The sequence below is a fragment of the Macaca nemestrina genome, chromosome 4 (genome assembly GCF_043159975.1).
Source record: "Macaca nemestrina isolate mMacNem1 chromosome 4, mMacNem.hap1, whole genome shotgun sequence".
Taxonomy (NCBI): domain Eukaryota; kingdom Metazoa; phylum Chordata; class Mammalia; order Primates; family Cercopithecidae; genus Macaca; species Macaca nemestrina.
The window spans coordinates 114,253,635-114,269,528 of record NC_092128.1 but is presented as its reverse complement, the minus strand read 5'-3'; the positions used below and the strand labels follow the sequence as shown (position 1 = coordinate 114,269,528).

At 47.8% G+C, this 15,894-nt stretch overlaps 2 protein-coding genes across 3 annotated transcripts in view; one reads left to right on the top strand and one right to left on the bottom strand.

Annotated features, from left to right (window-relative positions):
* Nucleotides 1-2,984, bottom strand: part of LOC105494198 (biliverdin reductase A) — a 44,151-nt gene extending 41,167 nt beyond the window's left edge. The window contains exon 1 of the mRNA XM_011762410.2: nt 2,865-2,984. The gene's annotated coding sequence lies outside the window, so the exon portion shown is untranslated. The remainder of the gene's footprint in view (nt 1-2,864) is intronic.
* LOC105494199 (cytochrome c oxidase assembly factor 1) overlaps nt 1-15,894 on the top strand; it is a 195,257-nt gene that overhangs the window by 68,536 nt on the left and 110,827 nt on the right. The window lies entirely within an intron of this gene.

Sequence of the window (15,894 nt, the reverse complement as noted above, 5' to 3'; positions counted from 1 at the left end):
GTTGCAAATGACCTTCATTCCTTTGTGGATCAATTTGGGGCACTGTACTTTTGAAATATCAGTGTGTATATATATATATCACTGTTTCTGAGAGTTCAACCTTCGTTTCTGACTGTAAGGCAGATCTAGCAGCTCATGTAATGTAGCTAGTTGCTCACAGTTCAAAGACTGAAGAGAGGCCGGGTGAAGTGCCTCACGCCTGTAAATCCCAGCACATTGGGGAGGCCTAGGTGGGTGGATTGAGAGCAGGAGTTCGAGACCAACCTAGCCAACAAGGCAAAAGCCTGTCTGTCCTAAAAATTTTAAAATTAGCTGGTCGTGGTGGTGTGTTCCTGTAATCCCAGCTACAGGAAGCTGAGGAAGGAGAATCACTTGAACCCAGGAGGTGGAGGTTGCAGTGAGCCAAGATGGTGCCACTGCACTCCAGCCTGGGCAACACAGTGAGACTCCGTCTCAAAAAACAAACAAACAAAAAGACTCAAGAGAACACTGTCAGGAACTAACCTCCCCTGTCACAAAGGCACTACATTCAGTGGTTTTTTTTTTTTAATAAACAAAAAGGTATATACACTGTCCATTAATGAAAAGTTTCGGCCGGGCGCGGTGGCTCAAGCCTGTAATCCCAGCACTTTGGGAGGCCGAGACGGGCGGATCACGAGGTCAGGAGATCGAGACCATCCTGGCTAACACTGTGAAACCCCATCTCTACTAAAAAATACAAAAAAAAAACTAGCAGGGCGAGGTGGCGGGCGCCTGTAGTCCCAGCTACTCGGGAGGCTGAGGCAGGAGAATGGCATAAACCCGGGAGGCGGAGCTTGCAGTGAGCTGAGATCCGGCCACTGCACTCCAGCCTGGGCGACAGAGCGAGACTCCCTCTCAAAAAAAAAAAAAAAAAAGAAAAGTTTCACTATTTGATTAAAGCTTAATTTGAAGCTGAGTCATGAAATGTCTTTTTCAAATTCCAAAATATATGGCTATCAACTTATTTCTAAAATCTTAAATATATGATTTATGACAAAAAACAAATGGCCCAACCTGTTACTACTGATATATATATGATCATGTCATCAGAGTCCTGGATACGCCAAAGAGAATCAGAAATGAAAACGCACGCAGCTCCTGCACGGTGGGATTCCCTGTCAGCCCACGGTTCTGGTGGAGTGTCGCCTCTACATAGAAGTCTATGCAATTTTGAGTATTTTACCAGATTTTCAGTTCTATAAAAAATGACTGGGAGTAATAAGTAGTGTAGATCAAAAACTAAATACAATTAGAACAAAGATGAAAATTAACAGATGTGGCCCAAAGTGGCAAATCTTTGACTTTAATCAGATGCTAACTGGATAGGCAGGGGGTACAAAGAATAAAAAAGTAAAGATCGGCCGGGCGCAGTGGTTCATGCCACGCCTGTTATAATCCCAGCACTTTGGGAGGCCAAGGTGGGTAGACCACCTCAGGTCAGGAGAATAGCTTCAACCCAGCAGGAGGAGGTTGCAGTGAGCCAAGATCGTGCCACTGTACTCCAGTCTGGGGACAGGTCGAGACTCCGTCTCAAACAAAACAAAACAAAACAAAACAAACAACAAAAAAACCCAGTAAAGATTACATATGAAATGCGGAAAAACACACTGAGAATTATTCCTTAAAAAGGCCAAGTATAATTAGAGACCCTTTTGTAATTTTTAGCTCCCTGGCTACAGAATCTCCCTTCTGATACTTTGTCTAACATTTGACTTAAGTTTGTTTTTCTGGAATGCATACCGTTAAGGGAAGGATGAACATATTTATCAATACAATCTTTTGGGAAATAATTAGCAATATACCAATACCTTTATTTCCATAATTTTAATATCTTCTTGGAAATCGTACCATAGAAATTACATTAATGATGGAAAAACTTTCAACACAGTATTGCTTGCTTTGTAGGTGGTGATGATGACAACTAACATTCACCGAATCCTTCCCATGCTGAAAACCCTATTGTAAGCTATTTATGTTCGATAAGTCACTTATTCTTCACGGCTATCCTACCAAGTAAGCATTATGATTATCCCCACTTTTACATGTGAAGAAAATCGAGGCACCAAGAGGTTGGTTAACGTGCCCAAGATCAGATCACACAGCGGTATAATAGGATGGTAAACTCCTATCATATAATGAACGTTAAGTGGAAAAAATTAGTATCCAAAACTGTAAGTCTGATGTCGCAAACTCTTTTTATAATTTAAGTAGTTTATAAATACCCTCATTACTAGCCATATTTCTGAGCACTTCATATGTAGAGTGCACTTTACAGAACACTGTCATGTAACCCTCACACCGTCTATGAAATAAGTGATAGTTTCCAGTTTCCAAAGACGAAAGCGGGGCTAGGAGAGGCCAAGTGCCTCGCGCGGCGCCTCAGGGTTCGCCCCCGCGGAGCAGACCTCAGGGCATCCCAGGCGGCCCCGGCAGAGCTCGCGGCCCTGCGGTGGCTACGCCCGGGCCCAGCCGCTCGCGCTCCTGGAGCCGCCGGACTACGCGGCACGCGGAAGCCGAGCCTGCCCTCTTGGGTCTACATAAAAACCGAAACTACGGGCAGTCTTAACCGAAATGGAGACTTAATTTTTTAGACTGTCTTTTGTGTAGTTGAGAAAGCCCCTTGCCGGGACCTGCGCTGCTGGGCCTCCGACCGCGTCCTCACTCCGGGCCCGGGCGGGGCGGGGCGGGGCAGGCGGCGCCCAGGGTGCGTCCCGGCTCTGGCGGCCGCGGGCCCGGGCCTCTTGCGGGCCTGGGGCTTCAAGCTCAGGTCCGAGCGCTCTATGGAAGCCGCGCGCGACCCCCGCTCCCCTGCGCGCGACCCCCGTTCCCCGCGCGCGCCTCACCTGACGCGGGCACCGCTCTCCGTGCAGCCTCCGGGCGCCACTGGCTTTGCGGACCGGGGCGGGATCCCAGCTCCGATTGGCTGCCCCGCTGGGGGGCGGGGGCCCAGACGCGGGATGGCGGAGACCGGGAGAGGACTGGAGGCGGAGGGGAAGGGAGTGGACTGGAAGGGGAGGGAGGGTCCCGGCCTCGTGCGGTCGCGCGTGAGATCCCGGCCTCTGTGCCCTGGGCCTGGCGCCTGGGCCCGTAAGAACCGTCCGTGCGCCTGACCTCTTCTCTGCACCCAGCTTGGTGGCGAGGGGTGGGTGGTAGGTGCTCGCCGGCCGGAGGGCATATGGAAGTGGCTGGGCCCCTCACGGTGTGCCTGGCCCCGGCGTTGGGGGGTCGAGGGGGTGTCGCATCTCTCTTATCCGCCCCCCACTCACCACGTAGAACCCACTGAATCCCTTTGGTATTGGTGGCCCCGGGCCGACTGAACTGGCGCGGAGGCTTACTTGAGTCTTTCCTGTAAATGTGAGAAGCGGAGGGGAATATTCCAGGAGGCCGGTGTCTGCGATGTCCTGTTCTTGGGTAGCTAGGAAGTGAACGTGGTCTAGGGAACTGCCTGGGCTCTTATCCACCTGGGAATGGGCTTGTTGGGGATCCTGATGTGGGAGAAGCCAGGGAGCTTCTAGCCTAGTGGGGCTGAGGGGAAACCAGGGAGCGGGGTGGATTAGGCTGAAGGAAAGAGATCTCTTTGATCTTAAAGGCAGCGTTCTGACGGGTAAGGTTGACCGGCATTTTCCCCAACCAAGAGTTCTATTACTTTATTCCATGACCTGACAAGCCTGTTTAAGTGAGGTTTTGTTGAGTGCGGAGAGAGAAGGCTTGGCTTTGAATTTTTATCTCCAGGAGGGACCTGTCTCCTGAACGCCATACTCCTCTGTGCAGGTGCCTACTTAATACCTCCTCTTGGATCTCTAAAATACATTTCAATCTCAACACATCCAAATCTGTGCCCCTGATCTCTTCTCCATAGCATCACCATCTCGATGGCAACTCCATCTTCCAGCTGTCAAGGCCAGAAACCTTGCTGTTATCTGGCACTCACCTTTCTCTCACATCCCACCTCCAGGGCCCAAAAATTCTGTTGGTTGGATCTCCCTAGCATACCCAGAGCCTGACCACTTCTTACCTCTGCCTCCATCATCTCCTACCTGGTCATGACAGTGGTCCTCTTCCTGCAGCCTGTCCTCATACAGCACCCAGAGTGACCTTAATAAAAGAAAGCCAGATCAAATTCCTCCTCTGCCGAAAACCTTCCCAGTGGTTTCCCAAACTCTGGGTAAAAGCAAAAGCCCTGCCTGATCTGCTCCTCTGTTACTCCTGCAACCTCATATTACTGCCTCCCCACTGGCTCACTCTGCTCCAGTCATTCTGGCCTCTGTGCTATTTCTTGTGCAAAGCAGACAGGGCTCTGCTGCAGGGTCTTTGCACGGGCTGGTGTCTGTTTGGAATGCTCAACTACTTCTCACTCTTCTTGATCTTCGCTCAAATGCTGCCTCATTGAGAACTACCCTAATCACTCCATTCAAAATTGCTACCTGTCTTGCTCCTGAGTGACATTTATTTAGCTCCTGACTGAATTTGTTTATTTAGCTTATTGTTTGTTATCTGTCTCTTCCACCCACCTGCTGCTGCCCCTTGGGCCATGATATGTCCTTTCTCGGAAAAATAACTGCCACTAATGAGGTACCATATTTTCACTGGCAAGGCCTAGGACATAAGCCAAACTCTGGGGTCTGATTGTGCTGTCACTTTAAATAAACCACAAGAGGAAAGAGTGATTCCCCAAAAGGACATGCTGAGTGCTACTGCTAGGAGAAGGGATGCTGGCTAGGCAAAACCACAGATGTTCACTTGCTGAGTCAGACCAGTACACCCAGAGGAGCTTTGGGAAAACCTGTGAGAGGGGCCCTCCATGTCCTTGAGAGCAGAATTTAAGGATGAGGCCTCTAACCCCCTCACTTTCTGGTAACGATGTGTTATGAATGCATTGATTTATTTACCTTATCCTTCTAAAGTCTAGTTTTGTATTCAGTTTCTACTTTTTTGAATAAGAGCTTCCCATTCTACAAAGTGGTGACTCTCTTCAACCTGAAGAACTCTGTGGGAGGTTGGGGGGACAGTAAGACTGCTGTAGGCCACAAGTGACAGAAACCCCATCCAAACAGATTAACAGTTAGGAGGAGTATTAAGGCTCCAGCTCCATTTCTGTGTCATTCTCTTGGCTGTTTTTCCCCTATGTGTAACAAGATATGAAAATATAGATTTTGATTAGGACAACAAGATACACTGATGTGAAATTCTAGGGACAGATCTCTAAGGATATAAGAAGGAATCGGGGGGGAGCCACCTGTAATCACAGCACTTTAGGAGGCCTAGGCAGGCAGATTGCTTGAGGCCAGCCTGGGCAACATAGCAAAACCCTGTCTCTACTAAAAACACAAAAAGTAGTGCTATCAGTGCTATCACTGCTGCACTATAGGCTGGGCGACAGAGTGAGACTCCATATAAAAATAAATAAATTAATAAATAATAAAAGTAAAGAAATCAAATAAATAAAAAGAAGGAATTTGAGAGTGGAAGGGGGGTTTGGTGAAGAAATCTCTGACAGAGGCCAGGTGCGGTGGCTCATGCCTGTAATCCCAGCACTTTGGGAGGCCGAGGCAGGCAGATCACTTGAGGTCAGGAGTTTGAGATCAGTCTGGGCAACATGGTGAAACTCCCTCTCCACTAGAAATACAAAAATTAGCCGGGCACAGTGGGGCGTACCTGTGTTGTTCTAGCTACTCCGGAGGCTGATGCAGGAGAATCGCTTGAACCTGAGAGGCAGAGGTTGCAGTGAGCTGAGATCTCCCCATGTCACTCCAGCCTGGGCGACAGAACCAGACTCTATCTCTAAAAAAGAAAAAAAGGGGCAGGCGCCGTGGCTCACACCTGTAATCCCAGCACTTTGGGAGGCCGAGGGGGGCAGATCATCTGAGGTCAGGAGTTCAGGACCAGCCTGGCCAATATGGTGAAACCCCATCTCTACTAAAACTACAAAAAAAAAAAAAAAAAAAAAAAATTAGCCAGGCATGGTGGCACGTGCCTGTAATCCCAGCTACTCAGGAGGTTGAGGCAGGAGAATCGCTTGAACCTGGGAGGCAGAGGTTGCAGTGAGCCAAGATTGTGCTATTGCACTGCAGCCTGGGCAACAAGAGCGAGACTTGGTATCAAAAAAAAAAAAAAAAAAGCCCAGGCGTGGTGACTCACGCCTGTAATCCCACCACTTTGGGAGGCTGAGGCGGGAGGATCACCAGTTCAGGAGATTGAGACCATCCTGGCTAACACGGAGAAACCCCATCTCTACTAAAAATACAAAAAATTAGCCGGGCGTGGTGGCGGGCACCTGTAGTCCCAGCTACTCGGGAGGCTGAGGCAGGAGAATGGCTTGAACCCGGAAGGTGGAGCTTGCAGTGAGCCGAGATCGTGCCCCTGCACTCCAGTCTGGGCAACAGAGTGAGACTTCATCTCAAAAAAAAAAAAAAAAAAAAAAAAAAAGGAAAAGAAAAACGAAAAAACGAAGAAGAGAAATCTCACAGAGCTTTTGCTGTGCTGTGAGTTTACCTCCTCCCCACTGAGGGAAGCTTCAGGCAGCCCATTTCCTTCACTTCATGCCTACAGGCTTCCAGCCATTTGGGGAGCTTGTCAGGTATGTTGGTGCACATGGAGACTCTCTGGTCACTTACTGCCCACCTGAAAAAGGCAGGCAGTGGTCGGCTGTCAGCCCACTCATGCAGAGGCGTCCCAGGATGTTTTTGTGTTTCCCATGGATCAGATATGGCCATGCAGGACACAGTGCCCTTGGATCCCGTCCAGTAAGGCTACTTGGAAGGGCAGGAAGCTGAGGGTGAATGCCAGATATGTAGAGGTGAGGAGGAAGTCAAGGTACATGCACCCAGGGATAATCACTGGAGAGAGGTCTGGCATGGTCATCTCCAAAGAGTTGATGAACACTACAGTCCAAAAAATAACATCATGTATTGTCGTAGTCTATTCGGGCTACTATAACAAAATACCTTGGACTGGGTAGTTTATAAACAGCAGAAATTTATGGCTCTTAGTTCTAGCGGTTGGGAAATCTAAGATCAAGGTGCCAGGAGATTCAGTGTCTGGTGAGGGCTCAGTCTGCTTCAAAGATGGTACTTTCTCACTGCATCTTACATGGTGCAAGGGGCAAGCCAGCTGTCTTCAACTTTTTTTTTTTTTTTTTTTTTTTTCTGAGATGGGGTCTCACCCTGTCACCCAGGCTGGAGTGCAGTGGCTCATCTCAGCTCACTGTAGTCTCTGCCTCCCGGTGGAACCTCCTGAGTAGCTGGGATTATAGGCGCATGCCACCACGCCCAGCTGATTTTTAATTTTTTTGTAGAGACAAGGGCTTGCTATACTGCCCGCATTATCTCAAACTCATGCACTCAAGAGGTCCTCTGCCTTGGCCTCCCAAAGTGCTGAGATTACAGGTGTGAGCCACCACACTCAACCAAGATGTTGTAGTTTTGAAAGCATCTCAGGCAGAAGCAGGAGAGTGCAGTATCCAGCATATATTAGCTTATTCATGAAGTCCTCTGAGATGCTACCAGGGGAGGGGGCCACTGAGTAAGGTTCTGCAAGTACAGGTAGAAATAATTATCTAGGAAAAAAAAAAAAAAGGAGAATAAATGTAAATGTGAACTTATTTATAAATACAGGTGAGAGAGGTTTGAAAACAGAAAAATATATGTATCTTCTAAAATTTTGAATGTGAGGAACACACAGTGAAGGAAGGATTCCCATATTTTTCATTATAGCAGGAAAAAACAAAACAAAACCCAAATACCCTCGACAGAGATGCATCTGGATCGCCTTTAAGATTTGAAGGAACGGCCTGGTGCGGTGGCTCACACCTATAATCCCAGCACTTTGGGAGGCTGAGGTGGGCAGATCTCTGAGGTTGGGAGTTTGAGACCAGCCTGACCAACATGGAGAAACCCCATCTCTACTAAAAATACAAAATTAGCCAGGCGTGATGGCGCATGCCTGTAATCCCAGCTACTCAGAAGGCTGAGGCAGCAGAACTGCTTGAACCCGGGAGGCGGAGGTTGCAGTGAACTGAGATCACACCATTACACTCCAGCCTGGGCAAAAAGAGTGAAACTATTTCAAAAAAAAAAAAATTGAAGGAACTCTTCCTTCCTCAGAGGAGAGTGCACAGGAAACCAGGAAAATCTTCCTTATTTTTGAAAAAGGAAGCAGCAGTGATTTAAAATGTTTACCATAAAAATGATTCAACTATTTGTTTCATCATGTACCTCTCCACCCCTATTGACTTCCTCTGTAATCTGCAGTGGGATTTTTTTATTGACTCCTTTTATTGACCAGTATTTTATTTTTCTTCTGCAAAATGTGCTAACTCATGCCAATTACCCACAGCTCTAGGACAGCACACCCACTTTTTTTCCCACCACCTGGGTGATAGACTTACCAAGAGTCAGGGTAGTGAATGGACTACCCTGAGTGGAATTGCATCCCCCCAAAAAAGATACATTGAAGTCCTAACATTTAGTTCCTCAGAATGTGACTGTTTGTGGAGATAGGGTTGTTACAGAGGTAATCAAATTAAAATGAGGTTATTAGGGGAGTCCTATCTAGTATGACTGATGTCCTTATGAGAAGAGGAAAGTTGGATGCACAGATGCGTATTAGTCAGGATTCTCTAGAGGAACATACCTAATAGGATATATATAGGAGTTTATTAAGGAGTATTGACTTACATGATTACAAGTTCCCACAATATGTACTATCTGCAAGCTGAGGAGCAAGGAAACCAGTCAGAGTCCCAAAGCTGAAGAACTTGGAGTCCAGTGTTCCAGGTCAGGAAGCATCCAGCGCAGGAGAAAGATGTAGTCTGGGAGGCTAGGCCAGTCTAGTCTTTCCATGTTCCTCTGCCTGCTTTCATTCTGGCTCCACAGGTGGGTGATTAGATTGTGCTCACCCAGATTGAGGGAGGGTCTCCCTTTTCCAGTCCACTGACTCAAATGTTAATCTCCTTTGGCAACATGCTTACAGACATACTCAGGAACCGTACTTTGCATCTTTCAATCTAATCAAGTTGACAATATTAACCGTCACAGACACCCACACAAAGAAAATGGCCACATGAAGACAGAGAAATGGACTGATGCATCTACAAGTCAAGGAGTGCCAAAGACTGCCAGCAAACAACTTAAAGACAAGGAGAAGTAGCGAAAGAGCCTTCCCCTCCAGGTTGCAGATGAAACGCAACCCTGCTGACAAGACTTCCGGCCTCCAGAGCTGAGACAATACATTTGTGTTGCTTTAAGCCACCTAGTTTGTGGAACTTTGTTGGGTGGCCCTACAAACTAATGCAGCCTATGTATGCCAATGCCAGTTATGTTTTTTATTGTAATTATGTGATTTAGGTAAATATATAAGCTCATGAATTAATTTAAAAAGAAGTTGTTCCTAAGAAAATTAAGTTGAATGCTTTGGAAAGACTTGATAGAAGAGGATCATTTAAAAAACTGCTATTGGATTAGAAGCGGGAAAGCAACTGTAAAATGCTGGAAGGAAAAAATATAAGGTTCTGCACTCAAAGTACTCTGAAAATATTTTAAAGTTCTCCTTTAAATAAATATTAGAAATCTTTGATGATGCTTGTTGTGGGTCATGCAGAAATGATGATATGAAATTCTAGGCCAGGTGCCGTGGCTCATGCCTGTAATCCCAGGACTTAGTGGGAGGCCGAGACAGATGGATTGCTTGAGTCCAGGAGTTCAAGACCAGCTTGGGCAACATAGCAAGACCTTGTCTCTACAAAAAATACAAAAATTAGCCAGGTGTGGTAGTGCATGTCTGTAGTCCCAGCTATTTGGGAGGCTGAGATGGGAGGATAGCTTGAACCTGGGACGTCGAGGCTGTGGTGAGCTGTGATCATGCCACTCCACTCCAGCCTGGATGACAGAGTGAGAACCTCTCACCCACCCACCCGCCCACACACACACACATGCCAACCTCTAATCATCAGTTACATATTCAAATAAATGCTTTGAATCTATGGAAAAGATTGACAATCAAATATATATTTATGTGTTTTAGTTTAAATTATGTGAGGTATGTGTGTGTCATTTTTAAAATTTTATTTTAATAAAAAAAATAGAGACAGGGTCTCACTATGTTGCCCAGGTTGGTCTTGAACTCCTGGGCTCAAGCGGTCTTCTTGCCTCAGCCTCCCAGGGTGCAGGGATTACAGGCATGAGTCACTGCGCTCAGTGAGTGTATAATTTTTTTATTTTGAGACAGATTCTCACTCTGTTGCCCAGGCTGGAGTGAAATGGCATGACTTCGGCTCACTGCAACCTCTGCCTCCCAGGTTCAAGCAATTCTCTTGCCTCAGCCTCCTGAGTAGCTGGGACTACAGGTGAACGCCGCCACACCCGGCCTTTTTTTTTTTTTTTTTTTTTTTTTGTATTTTAGTAGAGATGGGGTTTCACGTGTTGCCCAGGCGGGTCTCAAACTCCTGAGCTCAGGCAATCCACCCACCTCGGCCTCCTAAAGTGCTAGGATTAGAGGTGTGAGCCACCACGCCCGGCCCGTGTAAGAATTTTAAAGTAATTCTTCATTTTGACTTTTGTGGTTAGCTGATCATCTATGTGCAGACTAAATGAGTAAGAGGGCCTCTGTTGTGTTGTTGTTTTGGGGGTTTCAGAACTAGACATGAGTTTGAAAGTTCGTTCAAGGAGCTGTGCATATTATGCATGGTACTAAATTTTTCTAAGTTTCAATTTCCTCATTTGTATAAAATGGGAATAATACTTATGACCCACAAGTGTTGTGAAATTAAGTGACACAATGAACTTCAAGGGTCCAGTAGTATTAGAGGTTTTTCCACTTAAAGTCGGAGAAAACTCAATCTACCATGGCTTAAACAAAAAGGGAATAAATTGATTTGCGACAATAATGAAATTCTAAGGGAGCACTGGCTCCAGACACAGCTAGTCTAACTCCTGCAAGTGACGTCCCAGAATCTGCTTTCTCTGTGTGCATCTGTCAACTACTCCTTGTTGGCTCAATCCTTGGACACAATCTCTCTGGCAAGGTGAGCATAGCAGGCATTTTTTTCCCCCATATCTTCCTAAGTTCAAATTCAGTGGCAAAGAGTGCCTGCTGAAGCCCCTCTTGGAGCCCTGTAAAATGTTTTCTTGCGTCCCCTTCTGATATGGTTTGGATCTGTGTTCCCGCCCAAATATCATGTCGAATTGTAATCCCCAGTGTTGGAGGTGGGGCCTGGTAGGAGGCGATTAGATCATGGGGGCAGATTTTCCTCTTGGTGCTGGTAATGAGATCAGGTCGTTTAAAAGTGTGTGTCACCTCCCCCACCCCCGCTCTCTTGCTCCTGCTCTGGTGATGTAAGATGAGTCTGTTAATCCTTCCTCCATGATTATAAGTTTCATGAGGCCTTCCCAGAAGCCAAGCAGATGTCAGTGCCAGCGTCTGCTGCCATCACGCCAGCTGCAGCAGAGGCTGCACACTCCATGGGGCTGGTGGGAGCCTCGCCCCTTCTGAGTTGCGAAGGAAGCTCCCTGGGTCCCGCTGCAGCTGCTCAAACTGCAGCTGCAGACCCAGGCCTCCAGCTCTACCGAGCAGGCTGGAGCCGTGCCCTCCTGGGTGGGGCTGCAGCCGCCCAAACCTCGGCTGTGGATCCAAGCCTCCCTGTGCTCTTGGTGGGGACCGTGAGCAGGTAGGATCTGCCCTCTCGGGTGCAGATGCAGCCTCCCGACCACAATTGCAGACTTGGGCCTTCCACTCCAGGGAGCAGGCAGGAGCCGGGACAAACGGGACCCCCACCCCTTCCGAGTTGGTGGGGCAAGAGCTCCTGGGGTACAGCTGCGGACTCCCTCCCAGGCGCAGGACCCAGGCATCTCTGCACCGTGCATCCCTCACTTAAACCTTAAGTTTAAGTCTAGGAAGAGCCCCCCCCCCCAGCCTCCCTGCAGGCTGGGGGTGTCTGCTTCTGCTGCCTGGCCTCTCTCCTCTCCGGGACCTGCTCTGATCTTGGAGAGGGGGTGGGGCTGAGCCCCAGGGCCATGAATGGCAGTGGGAGGCAGACAGATTCCTGGGTGGAAGGGGGCAGGTCCCTGGTAAGGCCCCTCCTTCAGGCCAGGGAGGGTCTGAAGCCTGGTGGCGGGGCTGCCAGTCCTGCAGACTGGAGTGGGGACTAGGTGCCTCTTCCGGCCGCCCATGTCCACCCATGGACCAATCAGCATGCACGTCCTCCCCTCTGAGGTCCATAAAAGCCCTGGGTTCAGCCAGAGGAGGGCAGAGGGTGGGGAGTACAGAGAGAGTTGAAAGGAGAGGACGACCAGCTGCAGAGAGGAGCCACCCTCTCTGCTGAGAGCTTCAGGGACCTGCAGGTATGTCAGGACTACCAGCTGCAGAGAGGAGTGACCCTCTCCAGGGCCCCCTCTCTGCTGAGAACTGAATGCTCCATGGGATGACCTCCCTACAGAGAGGAGCTGTCCCCTGCCCGTCTCCTCTGAGCTGTTCTAACAGTTAATAAAGCTCGTCTTCATCTTGTTTACCCTTCACTTATCTGCATATCTCATTCTTCCTGGATGTAGGACAAGAACTTGGACAAGAACTTGGGCAAAGGTGCCATCAGCCACAGAGGTTTCTGGCCGGGAAATTGACACCCCAAAGATCCCATAACACCAGCATCATGCTTCCTGTACAGCCTGTGGAACCATGAGCCAATTAGACCTCTGTTCTTTATAAATTATCCAGTCTCAGGTATTTCTTTATAGCAGTGCGGGAGAACAGACTAATACACCTTCATTCTGATTAGGCTACATAACTACCTCCAGGTTAATCAGTGTCCTAGAGGAAAGCATGATTTGATTTGGAGGGAGTAGGTCTCCACACAAAGCATGTGCACTGGGTGGGGCGAGGGAGTTCTCTCCAGAGAAACTGGAATGGTATTGAGAACAAGGGAAGTGGATTCTGGGTAGCTAAAAACACTGACTGTTCATACACTAGCTCTGAGGGTGATGTCTAGTAAGAAATCAGCATTAGCTGACTCCCTGCAGTGTCTTCCACCCCAAACCCTTAACTCCAGCTTCCCTTTTGGCTTTAGTGAGAGCACTGCCTTTGTTAGGAGAGATGTTCTTGGCATCCCCCCAACTCTGCTATTCCCTTTGGTTTTATTTTATTTTATTTTATTTTATTTTATTTTATTTTATTTGAGATGCAGTCTTGCTCTGTTGCCCAGGCTGGAGTGCAGTGGCATGATTTCGGCTCACTGCAACCTCTGCCTCCCAGGTTCAAGCAATTCTCCTGCCTCAGCCTCCCGAGTAGCTGGGGTTACAGGCACCTGCCACCACACCGGGGTAATTTTTGTATTTTTAGTAGAGGTGAGGTTTCACCACGTTGGCCAGGCTGGTTTCAAACTCCTGACCTCAGGTGATCTGCCTGCCTTGGCCTCCCAAAGTGCTGGATTACAGGCGTGAGCCACTACACCCGGCCCCCTTTGGCTTTAAATACTCAGCTGTGAACCCAGCTCATCTGCCAGGCCAGAATGTGGTGAATCTCCCCGCCTCCAGTCCTGCTCTTCCAACTGCCTGGCGATGTCCTTGGCTATTAGGGCCATTATCAGCCCATCCCTCCCACCCACCACTCCAGTTCAGTTCAGTGCCTCCTTCAAGTTTCAAAGTTGCCTCTTAGTTTCAGGACATCAAGATGTGGTAAAGTATCAACTTCTTCGTGAATCTATACATTTAATGCTTATCCTTTTTTTTTTTTTTTTGTCTTTTCGAACTTAAATTTTAATTTTTGTCTAAGCCACATATGGAAACTTAGCCATGTCCTATTGTTTGCATTGGAAAACTTGACTTTGTCCACTTCTTTAAGTGTTTGTAGTGTAGTAGTTGTCCACCCAGTAAAGTTGGCTGTTCAATACAATACTGCGGTAAAAACAAGGAATCAACCCCAATATCTATTCTCCTGCTTTTGGTTCCCCAAATGTTGGCTGGACACAGGCTGCCCAGAATAGACCATGTTACACAGCCTCCTTTGCAGCAAAATACGGTTATGAGATTAAGTTCTAATTGAAAGTATGCAAACTGACGTGACTTGTCCAATTTCCAAGGCATTCCCTTAAAAGACAAGAGTGTTCCCTCAACTGCTCACATTTCCTTCCATTTTGGCTGGAATGTAGATCCAGTGGACATGGTGGCATGCTCTTTTGCCTTTGTGGAAGAGGGCGACACCCTAGAACAGGGAATGGCACATGTCTTCTATAAAGGGCCAGATGGTAAATATTTTCAGCTTTATGGGACACCCAGGCTCTGTCACAGCTGCTAACTCTGCTGTTGTAGGGGAAAGCAACCACAGACAATATGTAAACAATGGGCATGGCTGTGTTCTAGGAAAACTTTATTTACCAAAACAGGGAGTGGCTGAATTTTCTCTGTAGGCTACAGTTGACCGACCCCAAATCTAGAACACAATAAGGCAACAATATAAAAAAAAGTGGGGCCAGGTGCAGTGGCTCACGCCTGTAATCCTGGCAATTTGGGAGGCTGAGGTGGGTCGATCATGTGAGACCAGGAGTTGGAAACCAGCCTGGGCAATATGGCGAAACCCTGTCTCTATGAAAAAAATACAAACATTAGCTGGGTGTGGTGGTGCATGCCTCTAGTTCCAGCTACTTGGGAGACTGAGGCCAGAGGATCACTTGAGCCTGGGAGGTTGAGGTTACAGTGAGCTGAGATTGTTCCACTGCATTCCAGCCTGGGCAACAGAGTGAGACCCTGTCTCAAAAAAGAAAAAAAGGTAATAAAAAGCTTCTGGTCCCAACACTATCAAGGTATGAGGGGTAGGGGAGAGTTAACTGGTCTTCTGTAGAGAGATATCTTTTGTTTAAGCCACTGTATTTTGGGGAATCATTGTTTCAGCAACTGTCTTTTAATAATTTTTATTTTTTTAAATACCATCAAGCCAGAACCTTCTTACCTTTTTTTTTTTTTTTCTTTTTTGAGACAGAGTCTCACTCTGTCACCCAGGCTGGAGTGTGGTGGCGCAATCTTGGCTCACCACAACCTCTGCCTCCCGGTTCAAGTGATTCTCCTGCCTCAGCCTCCCAAGTAGCTGGGATTACAGGCGCCCACCACCACCCCCGGCTAATTTTTGTATGTTCAGTAGAGACAAGGTTTCACTATGTTGGCTGGGCTGGTCTCAAACTCCTGACCTCAGGTGATCCACCTGCCTTGGCCTCCCAAAGTGCTGGGATTACAAGCTATGAGCCCCACACCCAGCCTCTTCTTAACTTTTTGGACCACAAAGCTCAGTCCTTCTCTCTCATTCTCTGACTCTGTCCTCACAGGACTCTGTGAGGTTATAAACTGGCTGGACTCCTAGAAATTCTCATGGAATCTACATAGCTCTCAGGCCACTCTTCCTGTTTTTTTTCTTTTACCAACAGACTTTGCTCAGTGTTTCTCAGTGTGTTGAAGTCTGGCTTCTACCTCTGTCCTCCAGCGTAACTAAAGATCCCTACTGCCAGCATGGGCTTCCCAGGTGTCACTCCACTTAGCCTCTCCATTGCATCTGCCATGGTGACCCCCTTCTGCAGCCCCTTCTCCCCACAGCCCCCTTCCTTCCTGCTTTCATGAAGCTCTCCCCCGTTGCGTTCTGCAGCACTAACCTATCCTGCCATGTTTCTTCCTCACACATCTCTGCCTAATTCAGCTTAGCCACTTTCATTAGTTATTCTTCCTCTGCCTAGCCCTTCATGTTGACAATATGGCCAGTTGCACCCTTGGTTCTCATTCAGTCCCCTCCTGGATTCCCACAAATTCCCCAGGCTTTCATCATGCATCATATTCTAATGACTTCTGAATGTGTACCTTCAGGCTAGATTGCTCTCTAAAGTTCAAACCTGTATGCCCAACTGCC